This window comes from Melozone crissalis, unplaced genomic scaffold, assembly GCF_028551555.1.
Source record: "Melozone crissalis strain CALT ecotype California unplaced genomic scaffold, PUWL_Pcris_2 ptg000027l_1, whole genome shotgun sequence".
NCBI classification, from domain to species: domain Eukaryota; kingdom Metazoa; phylum Chordata; class Aves; order Passeriformes; family Passerellidae; genus Melozone; species Melozone crissalis.
In genome coordinates, this window is record NW_026535805.1 from 76810480 (window position 1) to 76824472 (window position 13993).

Genomic DNA, 13993 nt, shown 5'->3' on the forward strand with positions numbered 1-13993 from the left:
GTCAGTTTTTTTGGAAACCAGATTTGTATTGCTGTTGATAAAAACCACAATTTTATTTCTGACAGTACCTTTGTCTTAGGACAAAGTTGGCTTATTTAAACTCCAGGATTTATCTTTATTTGCATGTACCTATGAATCTATTTAATTTTCTTTATTTTAGCACTTCTACAAGTTCAGCTAACTGATTTGCAATTTGCAGAATTATCCATTTTATTCTGTTTAAATCTTGGAATTATATCTGGAGTTAACCAATCACTTGGAATTTCTTCAGTTTCCCATACAGGGCTCTGAAAGCTCCCAGCTGGTTTTCTTGGGGCTCTTGGGTATCAGTTATCTAGGCCTGTTGATTTGCAAATGTATAATTTCAACAGATGTTCCTTTACATCTTTTCTTGCTATGTATGGCAAATTTGCTGTTACAGCAGCAGCAGCATCTGGGATACATACAACCTCATGCCTCTTTCCACATACAGTGTCAAATATCTGTTAGACATTTTTGCACTCTGTTTTGGTTTTTTTCTCTCTTCTTTTTTATTTTTTTTTTTTTTTTGCCAGAGATATCTAGATGGACATGTAGCTGTACTCCAGTCCTCTCAATATTATCTTTCATTCTCTTTCAACAGGCTTTCAAAATCTCCTTTTAACTACACTGGCCTCCTACCCAGAATAACCTTTTCTCCTGTCCTTTGAACTGTGGTTTATGGGTTACCCCATGGGACATGCATGAACCATTCCTGCCTTTTTTGAAACCATTCCTCATGAAACACATGTGCTTTGTCTGTCATCAACAGTTGCTTCACAATTGCTAAAAGTGACCACTTCAGCATTCAGGTGTGCTGATAATGGGTTAGTGCTGTGTTCTGTTCTCATAACTGAAATTGAACTAAATTAAGAACACTGTCATCTTTTTTAGTGAGCCATTGCTGCACTTCATCTGGGAGTAACAGTGCCCAGGTATCGAGTTATCTCACACTACCTGCTCTTGGCTACTGGACATGGCTAGCAAAGATCCCTTGACTTGATGTCACTTTTGACAACACTGGCTTTCCTGCTTTTGCATCTCAGCTATGGTTAAGGAGCAGTTTTCACTGAGCATGAAAGTTTAAGAATGCAACAGGAAGGTACTCTCCTTCGTTTTGTTAACCAAAACTTCTGTCCATAAATTTTCATAGTACAATATTTGGATCCTTTTGTGGCTGTAGTGTTTATTATGTGAATTAATTCTTCCTCTCCCTCATCCTCTCTTAATTGTTCTATTTTTCTAAAGGCAAATTGCAGGATTAGTTGCAATATTCATGCAGTAAGATTCACCTTGCCCCTTTGCAGCATTACCTGCTCTGTAGTTCTTCTCACACATGAGCATCTCTGTGCCACTCACCATGGACACAGCTCAGACTCCCAGTGCTGTTATATGGGCATTAAAGAATCATGTCTCCCTTCTGTGCTTAGGCTATTATGAGGTCACAAATTTTGTGTATGTATCTTAGCGTGCATGTCCTATAAGGACAATGCTAATATTATTCCTCTGTATTTAGATAGCTGTAAAACCTTTCTGGCTAATCTTTGCTGCAAAGAAAACAAACATCTCATTCATACAGTGTCCCCTTATGGCAAATGATACCACCCTACCCAAGCTATAACTTTGTCTCTCCATTCACATGAAACATGCTTTCACTTGTAGAAGGTATTGCCTTTTTTTCCTCAGATTCCTGCCCAGTTTCTTGTCCAGGTGTTAACAAAGGTCATTTTCAAATTTAGATGATGACTCTGGTAAGATGGTGAATTTATGATTCTAAAAACTTACCAGATATAACTTCTAAAATGTCGCGCTTCTACAATCTCACTTTGCCTGTGTAAGTAAGTAAAGATACTCTAAAGTAACAAAACTGTTTTAATTATGGAACTTGTTAAGTCTGTTAGTTCATTCCAGGACAATGCCCAATATGAAGGAGGGACTGCTGCATCTCAGCAGGTTCAATGGAGGTGTAGGCAAAAATACCTGCTTTTTCTAACTCCTGACTCATTAAACTCATTGTAAGCAATAATAGTGCTTCTCATTGCACGACAAATATGAAGAAAGTTATGGTAAAAATTTGTCTCTTTACAGGCGGGAGGTCACTTTAAGAGTGTACACATGAAGATATTGAAGAACATGAACTAAATTTACATTCAGGTATGTAATCACAAAATGTAGTTAGTAGAAATGCAAATTCTTTTTGTTTGCTTTTATTTTCGTTCCTTTTTTTTATTTCTTCCAACTGAAACAAAATTTGATTTGAGGTGTAATGGGGAATGAAATTTTTTTTAAATTCAATTTTCAGAAATACGTTATTACAATAATATGCTGAGACTCACATAATGGCCTTAGTATGTCTCCACTTTTTTAGAATGGGCAGTTGGGCATAAACACAGACATCCCTAGTTACAGATAGTTTTCTGCTGTGTAATGAGCACCAGAAAATTATTAATGATTATTGAAAAGAAAACATTTTATTTAATTTCTGCATGAAATAACTATAGATTTTTCCCCTTGGCTTTTCATAGTGAACTACAAATTTTATTCTCAAAATAACTGAAAATTACTTCTTAAAAATGAATAGGAAAAGTACTACTAAGAGAATGAATACAAGATGCTACTTCAGCAGCTGAATATTAATTTAAATTGGTCCAAATATAACATTTAAAATAAATTACTGTCTAGCAACCATGCATGAGACATCCCCACTGTGAGGTATTTACTGTTTTTTGAGTAGATTTCCAGTTACTGAACTGAAGGTGATACTCGTCTATCACATCTAACACAAACTAGATCTTTTGGCAGAATAGTTCCCATAATCTAAAGGCACAATAGGAGAGAGAGAGAAGATATATAGGAGACAAAGGGAAGAGAGAATCTTCTGACCTTTAGAGAGAAAGACATGTTATTTATATATGCTGACAAAGCTTGCCCTGCCACTGAGGACTGGAAAGGCAACACAGCTACAGGACTAAATGATAGACACTGGAACTAATCTTGGACCTGCCAGACCTCTGTGCCCAGCAGGAAACTGGGGGGAGAGAAACACTACCCATGGTAAAGGTGATTAGTGCTGGCACAGCTTGGATAAACTGAACAGGTGTAAGTCCACAAGTGCGGGACCACATGGAGTGCAGCATGGTGAACTGGCTGAGGCGCTCACAAAGCTGGACTCCATTTCCACAAAACAACAGCAAGGAAAGCACTGCACCCACCTTCCAAAACTGCTGAATCATCTTCAAAGAAGGAGAAATCAGGGGCTGTAGACCAGTCAGCTTAACCCTGTAAAAAGTTGTGGAGAAAGTCCTCCAAGAAGCTATGTCCAGACATTGAAATCTCAACAGAAAAGACGGTTTAACCTTGAGGAACTTTATTTTCAGATCCATACAGAAATTTAAAAATATATTCCCTATTCCTTCTTTAGTTCCATGCACTGTTTATGTTTTCATTATCTGGCTTGTGGCAAGCAGATAGGTGTGTTATGTTGGAGTATTTGTCTACAGGGTAAACCTCACAGAACTGTTGTGGATGATTCAACTTTTGCCTCATCTTCTCTCCACGTATTCCCAACAGCAGACCCCAGTCTTGTTGTACTGGCTGAGTTAAACCATTCCATATTAATCTTAGTCATCTTGAACTTTCCTGATAATGATAATGAAATACTGAAGTTGAAGGTTCAGTTTGTAAGAACATGTTTACTTAGATACTGTATTTATTGTTGGGAAAATTACTCTATTGGCCTGAGGACAGCATAGATACTTCATGGCTGGGGAAATGCCAACTGTACATTAGATGATTTTTTCTCTTGGAAAGATCAAATGCATACTATTCCATTCCAACTTTATTTGTTTCATTTCTGTCATCAGCTTTGGCATTGGGTCCCTTTATAAAATGGGTCTATTCTTTAAACATTTGTATTTGGTAAAATGTTAGTATGATTAATAATTGGAATGGCTTCAGATTGTTCATTTAATTGTCATTGTTGCTTTTATTTATTTGATTAATTATTTTTAATTATTTTTGTTTATTTGCTGTTGCAGAGGACTTCTGTTTCACGTATTATATAGTTTGGTTATGGCACACATAAATTTACAAATTAGCAAAAATAACATTTCACTTTAAAACTTATAACAATTTTATAAAAGATCAGTGAATTTCATATTTCAAATAGAGTATTAAAGTAGAGCTTTAGAAAAAAGGAAATTATGTTTTTGTTCATGTATGACTTCAAAGCTTGTTTTAACTTCGTCTATACCACATCACTTTCTTCTGTGGGTTGCCTTCTTGCGCTCTCTTGACTACACCTAAAATTTGATTTTGCATGTTCAATCACTGTCTTTGCTGAGAAATCATTTCTTATTTCCTGAGACATTGTGGCATTGGAGATCAGCCTAGATATTTGCACTGACAAATCCTTGGCTTAGCACTTGGTTCAACAAAGAACCTGAAACTATGATTAGCCATAAGTAGCACTATTTTTCATGGGACTGCTTATATCCTTTTAAGAAGCATGCTCTTCTGCACTTCCCTGGAGTCTGTAACCAAGAAAGGAGGGCTGTGCTTGGCTTGGGAGGGAATCTGTGCTTTTCCCCTCATTTAGGTGCTCTGAGATGTCCACACTCCAGGAGTGCTCAGGCATTTTGAGGGAACCTTGGAGAAGAAAGAAAACAGGTAATGCTGATTCACAGTCAGACATGAATGTTTCAACAGCAATTTGTTAATGCACTTTTGTAAAGTCCATTGATGATTTTGGTTTGGTAAATTTGGTGAAGATTTATAGCAGTGCACAGAAACTACCTGTAGAAACTTCAGTAAGGGTGTGAGACCAGCATGCTTGATTTACTGGCAAACAGTGCTGTCATGGCTACTTCACAACCCCTTTGAGCCATTATCATCTCCTAAACCACTTCTGTTAGCATCCCATACAGGACACCAGCACTGCTGCTAGAAGGCAGACTGCAATTTATAATCATGCAAAGTTTCTAATGTAAAATTCAGCTGAACTCTGCATCCCTCATGGATCAAATCCTCCTTGAGAAAAGATTACCACCATTACATCAGCATGGAAGCAGCATAAGCAACATGCATGTCTGAAGCTGCAAACTACAGCTCAGAAGTTATTTTTAGTCTTGAAAGGGACTGTTGTGCCTATTCCCAGAATCAGTATCTGTATAATCCCATCAAATTCCTTGAATAAAATCCCCAACATACACTTTTCACCTGCAGATATCTTCCATGTCTTGCCTTGCCTCATCTTTGCCTTGTCTTGTCTTATCTTGTCTTGTCTTTCTTTTTCTTGTAACCGATTTCCCTTCTAATGAAGACACATCTTGATTTATCAAAGAAAAGGAGGTAACAGTCTTTTGCACACCATCACTGAGCTCAGGCTTCTGCATGTTCTGTCCTTTTTCTTGCCCCCTGTCTCTTGTCTATTCAGCAGTTAAAGCCTCGTGGAGAAAGAGTTGCATTTGTACTGAACAAAGCGATTTCTCAGTGAGCTCCTGTGGCTTACTGTAAGACCTATAATACCAAATAGTTTAATGTGGCAACAGTTCAGTAAGGACAAGAAAAAAAAAGATATTTAGGTCACATTCCTAGTTTCTGAGAAAATACAGAGGGGCAGAAGAAGGAAAGGAAATAGACTTATGTCTGGAAAAAGCTAACATACATAGCTTAGTCCCCTAGCATGAAAAAAGAACTGTGTCACAGACATAGCTGAGGTTAAGAATAGACATGTTACATCATCTTTTGCACAATGCAGTAGTGGGAAAAGGGAGGAAATGAGGACTTAGGAGAGGAATAAATAAATTACAGCCAGATTTTATAGAAAAAGGCTAGACTGGATGGTCCTTAGGAAAAATCTGGATTGTGGTCTGTGTTAGAAACAGGTAAGGAAAGAACGGAAAAAACTGCTCTAGCACAAAGAAAAGAATGGCTGGGGTTACTGACATGGTCAAAACCTGCAATATTCAGGGTTTTTTTTCTTTTCCTTGTGTTAAGAGATCTTTTAATTGTTTCTGGCATGTTGGTGATTGTGGCAAGCTGTGTGCCAACATTTAAAATGCCAGGGTCTTCCTAAGCCCAGTGAAGAAAATGTGTACATTAGAAGTTCCTAGTAAACACAGCCCACATGCCAGCTAATGCTGGAGTTATTTTCAGGGACTAAACAACCTGTTCAGAAACTCTTTATTTCTTATTATTTCTTTATGGCTTTCACCATAAATAGTCAAGAAAAGGATACTTCACCTGTTAAGCCTTAGGAGCTGAGCTGCATGGCCTGTCACCTTCTGAATCTTCAGGCATGGCCTTGTAAAAAGACCTGGTCTGTGCTTCCATTTCCAGCCAGGAGCAGAGAAATTAAGAGAAGGAGAAAAAAAGGTGTGCTTGGTGTTTCTTAGTTCATCTAGGAAAAAACCAATATCCTAGCTCTGAAAACAGACTGAAAGTCTGAATACAATTTAAATATTGTAGACAAATATTTGGAAAAATAAACAATGTGCATACGGTTACTAAGGAAAATTGCTGGATACTAACTGGTTAAGTTTGAAACAGTTGTTATACAAAGATTGTAAAAGCTGTGGCCTAAGGATAAAAGCAAATTTAGGTTGGTACAATATATCTTCTGAAAAAAACCATTAGTTTAATTCTGGAGCACTGCATTAATATGTGGAACAGGATGGGGCCTAATTCTTGGAAGCACTCTTTCTGCTCTGCTCACTAGGAAGATGGAAACATATTCTGGGACATCCTGGGATTTAACGAATCTTATTACTTTGAGATTTTGGCAATTATCTCTGAATATTTATTTAGAACACTTCAGAATGCTGATATAGATTTGCTTCAAGCAAGCAAGCAGATTCAGGAAGGAGATGTGCCATGTAAAGGATCATAATTCCAAATTCCAGTCTCACTTGAAGGCTGTGTGTCTAGGGCAGTGTGTGTCCCAGCAAACAGACCAAAGGATTGTTTCTGATCAGTTTGCATTCACAGCCACACATAAATCCAAAGATAAGCCATTGACAATATAAGATGTGCTCACCTTGCAAAAGGGTCCATGTTGTTTCCACCCTTCTTTAAGGAAACAGCTCTTAGATTATAAGGAGCATCACAAATGTGCAGGATCTAATGAGATCTGAAAGGGACACTATGAATCAGAAAAAACTTTTTGCCTCAACTACAACTTTTTTCAGGGCAATGTTGTCCATGTGCTGACCTCCAGTAGACCAGGAAAAGGATTCCTTCCATTGCTTCCATCGCTTCCATCTTCACAGTGTCTTCTTGATCCTCTCACAACTTCCTGCTGCAAAGCTTTTAGGAGACCTTGGACAAGTCACTGGTAATGGGGGCTAGACAGAAGGCACTGCATACATATATGACAGGAATAAATTAAGGATGATTGAGTAAAATTGGCTTCAGCATTTAAAAAATTGCAATGTTCAAATTCGCAAATATAGTACTATCTTTTGAAGAGTGCTTTTCATGGTGTATGAAATAATGTATGGTTTTATGCAAAGATAAAGTTAAAAAGAACTGCCTTCAAATAATTGCACAATGAGACACAAAGTTACAGGAACAAACAGTGGAAATTTGTGTATTTGGATAAATTTTTACATGAAAAAGTAATTAATATTTAGATTGTGCTGTTTTGTTTTTGGATTTGTTTGTTGGGTTTTTTTTTTTTGTCAATTAAGAGGAAATAGTTTTATAAGTATCCTTCCTGTAACAATTTCTGATGATCATTTCCTGATTTCAGATAGGTTACTTTTCCTCAGTCCTCCAAAGTAAGCCAGTTCAAAATACCTCCAGAACTGCAGGGGATTAAGCTGTCGGAAATATAAGTCTAAATATAGGTAAAACCTGCTTTAGCTGCTATTTTAATATGAAAAGACACTGTTTCAGACTACTCAGAAAATAAAAATAAATTTGAAACAGACACCTAGAAATCACACACTGTACAGGAGTCCTGCCTGGAATGACCTATCCAAGTCAAGGTCACTATGGCTGAACTCTGAGACTGTTTGGAAGTTTCAGTTCTGAAGAGAATGGAAATATTCATGGAATCAGAATGGTTTGGGTTGGAAAGGACTTTAAGGATCATCTAGTTCCAACCTGCCAGGGGCAGGAACACCTTCCACTAGACTACATTGCTCAAAGCTTTCATTGTTTCCATTATTGCCATGGTTATACAGAATTTAAAGCCCTTCTGCAGTATTAAATGTCATTTCCCAACCAAAGTCATTGTGGTGTTATAATTGCAGTAAATCCCCTTAAAAAAGAATTTTCTTAGTTTTGACTTTGTGTTTGGCAATGCAATAAAAGCGATAGCATCATTTGGCCTGTAGTCACCAGGCAGTCCCACAGAAATCTGTCCTGCCAGCAGAGCAGCTCAGAGCAGCTCCAACCTCCTCAGCACTGGAAGCAAAATTTAAATTCTGCCATCATGTTTGGGCTGAGACCCTCCTGCTTAGTGGATGGTGAAGAAGGGTAGAAGACAGTCAAGTGCGAAGGGAGACAGATGCTGTTGCTATTCCAATACTGCTTATACACTCCAGTCTGCCTACTGGCAGTTGTTGCTGCTGCAGCCAGCAGCCTTGCCAGACTTCCATCACAGGCAAAAAGACTGAGAATTCCATTTTGATGCTGCTCAGTGTTACTGTCTTTCCACTTGTGCCAGTGTAAATGTCACCAGTCCCACAGGTGTAACCCACAAGGATAAAGTCAGGCATCAGAGGGTAAAACCCCTCCTGTGAGTGTCTGCTACCCTCTGAGCACCAGTGATCTTGGCCAATTGACCTTAATTCCCCCATCAGTATACCCTTCACACAAACTTCGCTTTTTTTCCTTCCCCACTGCTCACCTACTCACCTCATGGCTGATTTTCTTCCCTTCCACACAAACTTTCCCTTTAAACAGGGGGCTGAATTGGAGCTGACTGGTCCTTGATTGCTCTGCGTGGCAGAAAGTCCATGACCTCGCCAGGGTAGGGGAGTGAGAAGGATGGGGAATAGCATTGTGGAAGCATGTGTTGCCTCAGGAAAGACTTGAGACATTCTAGCAGTTTTCTGGAACTAAAATCTCTACTGTTTCTACCTAACTTAACTGGAAATCTTATCTGGAATTCTAAGCAGTAATTTTTTTCAAACTGCATACAAACATTATCTCCTTTTTTAACAACATTCTTGAGTTACTCTGCTTGTTTGTGCTTATCTTGATTATCTGAATGGAGTATTTTAACTCTGGGACTCTAAAGCCAACTCATGCCATACCAATGGGATGTGATGTAGTTAATGTTCGGTACAAAAACAGGTACTTGTTTACTTGCAGTTTTACACTGGATTTTGAAATTGTATTCCTTTCTGGAAAGATATGAGCACATCAGAGGGAGGAGTACGAGTGGGACTGATAAGGAGCTAGGTGAAGCACCAATATTGACCTGATTTTCATGCTGGCACTTTGCCTGTCAGCCTGGAAGTCTTCTGGAAGGTATTTTGATTTCCTGTCTCGATTTTAGACACCTAGTAGAAAATAATCTCCTTCTTGGCATTAATCCTGGACATTTTGGAATATATTTGAGTTTATGACTTAAATTTTAAAACCATTTCCTAAAACTGTGTTTGATAAACTAGTTCACAACATGCTTGTTATTGCATCAGGCTGTAAGTTGCACACAATTCAACTAGCTTAACCTTATTTCATTTAACAGTTACTTTTTGTCTATGATGGCTGCAGCAGATTTGCTGAACTTTTGTCTTTTTTTCTTTCCCATCTCCTGCTCACCTATTTACCTCATTGTTGATTTTCTTCCCTTTCACAGTTATTTCACCAGAATCTCACTTTACCAATCCCTTCTCCCTTTTCTGAAGCTGCATTACACCATATTTCTATGTTAGTTGTTTTGCACCAGGAGGTGCTGATTTGTTATCACCTCAGTGTGAAAGGTTTATAGATTCTGTGGAACATCATTTAAAATGCAATTTGTTAGAGATAATACAATGAACAAATCTTACTTCCCCGTAGATGCTGGGAGCTCAAGTTGTAAAACATTGAACAAGCCCCCAATGAACTAATAGTCTTTAACTATTTGCACAATTACTTTCATTTCAGAACACTAAACATCCTCCTAAGCATCATTTGGAGACAAAGAGAGTGCTGTGCAGCACATTGATCTCTCTGTTAGACGGAGGATCTTTGTCACCATGGCACGTGTGTGTGTTTGAGTGTGCCTGACTGTGCATCAGTGAGTGTGAGTCTGACTGTGTGTTTGCTCTGCCTTAACATGAGCAGAGAAGAATGTTTCTACATTACCCGGTGGAAAATTATTGAAGTTCTCAGGTTTAGAAGAAGCTAATATTTCTTATTTGAAGTGCTTCATTTAGCTTAACAATAGAGCAGAAAGGAAGTGTTGGTTGTGATCAGAGCCAACTTTTCAGGCTTCCTAGAGCTCTGTTAGAGATATACCTAGACTTAGACACCCACTCATCTATTCCATGAAACAAAGCTTTCCTGAGAATGAGCAAGACAAGTGGTTTGACTAGGAGGAAATTGTCTGACCATGATAAAAAATATTAGCTGGTCTGAGAGGCAAGTGCTGTAAAATAGACATCAGGATTCCTTTCTGTGGCATAGCTGAGTATGTAGTGCCTACATTAAAGAAGCACTGGCTTTGACTTTCATTTATTAAAAAAATGAAATTGCAGAACTATGTCTTCAGTGTTAGTGAAGATTAAAATTCTGTTGCAGACAGATCTAATGTTCCCTTTCTACAAACTGCATTCCCTTTCCTGAGTTTGTAATCAGTGTTATTGGAGTACTTCTATTTTAAGTATTCTGATTTGCCCACTAGTACTGGTTTCCAAGACATAAACCAGAGGAAAAAAATGTCAATTAACAGTGCATAATAAAAATTATAACTGATGGATCTGTGGTACTTTTAAAGAACAGATGTCCTCCTTGCATGTGCCTAAACCCTTCTCCTAGAAGGTCTGAATTCCAGAGCCACCTCTCTTACTTATTTAGTTGGTGAAATTTCCTATTTTCTTCTGTGCTTTGACTATTGCTTCTTGTCCACATCTCAACTCCTTTGTTAAGCACAGCAAATGGAAACAGCACTGTCAATTAGTCATTGTTTCTTTCTTCTCATCACTGGAATGTCTTGTTATTAAAATAATATACCAAGCCATGTTTTGCCTTCTGTTATTTGCATATTTGTGTCACATTCCTTTGTATCTTAAAGAAAACATGTTGATTTTCTGATGGGAATGCCATGCACAGTCTGCTGGTGTGGTTTAGAGGTTAAGAGAAAACAGATTCAAAGGAGGTTAAACAAATATTTTCACATCACTGTGTAATTTTCTCAGGTCATTCCTAAAAGTTTGTTCTATTATTTGAAGTCAATTTGTCTTACTTCAGTAAAATGAATTATTTTTTACTTCTTTTTAATGAGTCTAGAAAAGAACAGATAGATGAATTTACCCTTCACATAAGGCTGAATAAAACTTGAATCTTTCTGAAGATGAGCAGGTATTTATGAAATAGGATATATTTCATGGTCAGTGCTATTGAAGTTACAAGTTTCATTTCGTATTCTGCTAGAACAGAAAAAAATAATCTCTCCTAAAATGATCTTATGAGATAGATCTATGGGCTTTTTATGGTATCCAATTTAAAGCAATACTTCTCTCTGCATTGGCAATAACCTATTGATGATTTAAGATGGAAAAAGAGGTTTCTTGGCAACCTCCTTTTGCTTTTTATACAAAGTAAAAAATGTCTTCAGTCTTGTCAGGTTTAACATGGAACAGGAAGGTATTTATTTAGGTAGACATATCTAGCTGATGCTGGGGTATCTTTGTGGTGGTACTGTCTGCATCTGGAAGAAAAATACAAACTTCCCTTTTGCCCCATTTTTATTGATTATGAAAACCATGTTGTTTCTTAACACCAGCCTTAACAGGAAGGACCCATGCAGAAAAAAAAGACATTATAGGAAGTGGACCAATTATCCCCCCATCAGTCTATGGGTCTTGTTGAAAAGTGTGGTTGAAAGTGGTGTGATGCTCCACTGTCTACTCCTGATAATATGTCTCCACAACTGCTCTGCTCTGCTGATATGACTGTTTTCAGGAAAATGTTTTCAATCCCATATGACTTCTGTATTTTCTTTTAAGATACAACACAATTAAGAGAGAACATCTCTTGGGAGCACATGCCATATTTGCTGATGCTTTATCCAGTGCTGAGATTTTTCTTTATTTTGCAACTTGTGAAATATTAGAAATACTGCTGTCAGAATGAGTAGGACATGTTTTTGTCACCACATTTTTCCGATTGAAATTTTATGGTTCTGAGGACAAGAAACATTTGCTGTTGGCGAATTGAGGTGCTCCTTCTTCAATTCCTGCTACAAATCTCATGCTGAGAAGTACTGATCACCAATATACCAGAAGAAAGAGAGGAAGAAACAAATGTGAGAAGGAATTTCAGAGATTTATTAGCCTCTGAAAGTGAAATTTATGGTTTATATAATTTTGAATGTCAAAAAATAAAATGAAACTCAAAGTTTATTCTGTTAAGAATGGCACAGATCGTTTTCATATGGGGATAGTCACTGGTGTTGTACATATAAGAAAAAAATTATAGTTTTGCTTACAAAAGCTGTCAAGTGAAGGACTTTGAGGAACTAAGTATTTTCTTTGCAGTACATGTTTCACACCAATGTTGCTGATGTGAAATGCAAACATTTACATTATGAATCACACAAAGTATCACCATAATATACTCGGAAAATGAAAGCCTTCCACAGAATGCCTGCTTTATTTTAAAATGACGGTATTAGATGTTTACCTTGCGCTTTTTTTTTTTTGAATGACAAAACTCAATGTTTAATACTTGCTCATACAAGTATTTGGAAATTTCAATGGGTTCCTTTATAATGTTTACTGCATCAAAAAACCTACTAAACTCCCAAAGGATCACATTTGGAACCAAGTGTCACAAAATCCTGAGAAAAGACAGAATTTGAAAGTAATAGCTGGTACATTAAGCCTACTGACATAATACATCCTGATGGATCTTTGCTCTGGCATAATGAAACAGAAATGAGGAACAAATTTGTTTTGGAGATAGTAGGAGTGACTGCTCACAGTCATTATATAATGTGACAGGATATGTAATAAGAATGAGATAGGACACACAATGAAAAGGCAAGAGTGTAATAAAAATCATATTTATTGAGCCTGGATATACTTACCCATCACTTTTTAAGGTTCTTGGTCATTTCATCTCAGCTAATCTGAGCTAATCTCCGGTATTTAAAAATTTCATTTGAATACAAATCCAATAAACATAAATAATAGTGGCAAAAATTTAAAAGGAGAAGGAGAAGCAGACAAGCAAGCTCTGCTAGAAAAATGAAGAAATTTGCTCAGAGTAAGCAGCAAGATAATGGAAAGCCTGATATCAGAACACAACTGCCTCAAAGAGAAGCACTGTGGAAATTCAAGAGCACAATAACTTTGCACATATTTGATTAATATAAGCCATAAAGAAACACAGGATAAGTCCATGGCAGCAATTTTTTTGTTTACTTGAAGGGCTATATTTGCCAAAAAGACAAGAAAAATCTCATGTGGACTAAGATATGGGAAACATCAGAGACAAAACTGTAGAAAAAGCTCTGTCTGGTTACTCTCAGCAGGATCTTTAATGCAGTACAAGAAGATTTTTGGTGAGAGCAGTGTGTAAGGGTAAAAACACTATTAACAAAATCTGTACGACAGATCTTGTGAAGGCATTTTCCCCACTTCACTATCGTTCCATATTAAGAACTTCTGTAGTGATTAATTAAAAAGAATTCATTAAAAAGAAGCTACATAGATATGTAAGAAGTCTATGTGATTTTGAGGAGACAAAATTTTGCTTGGACAAGGAAGTGTGGTAAATAGTATGTATGACAGAAATAATAACTTTTTTTTTTCCT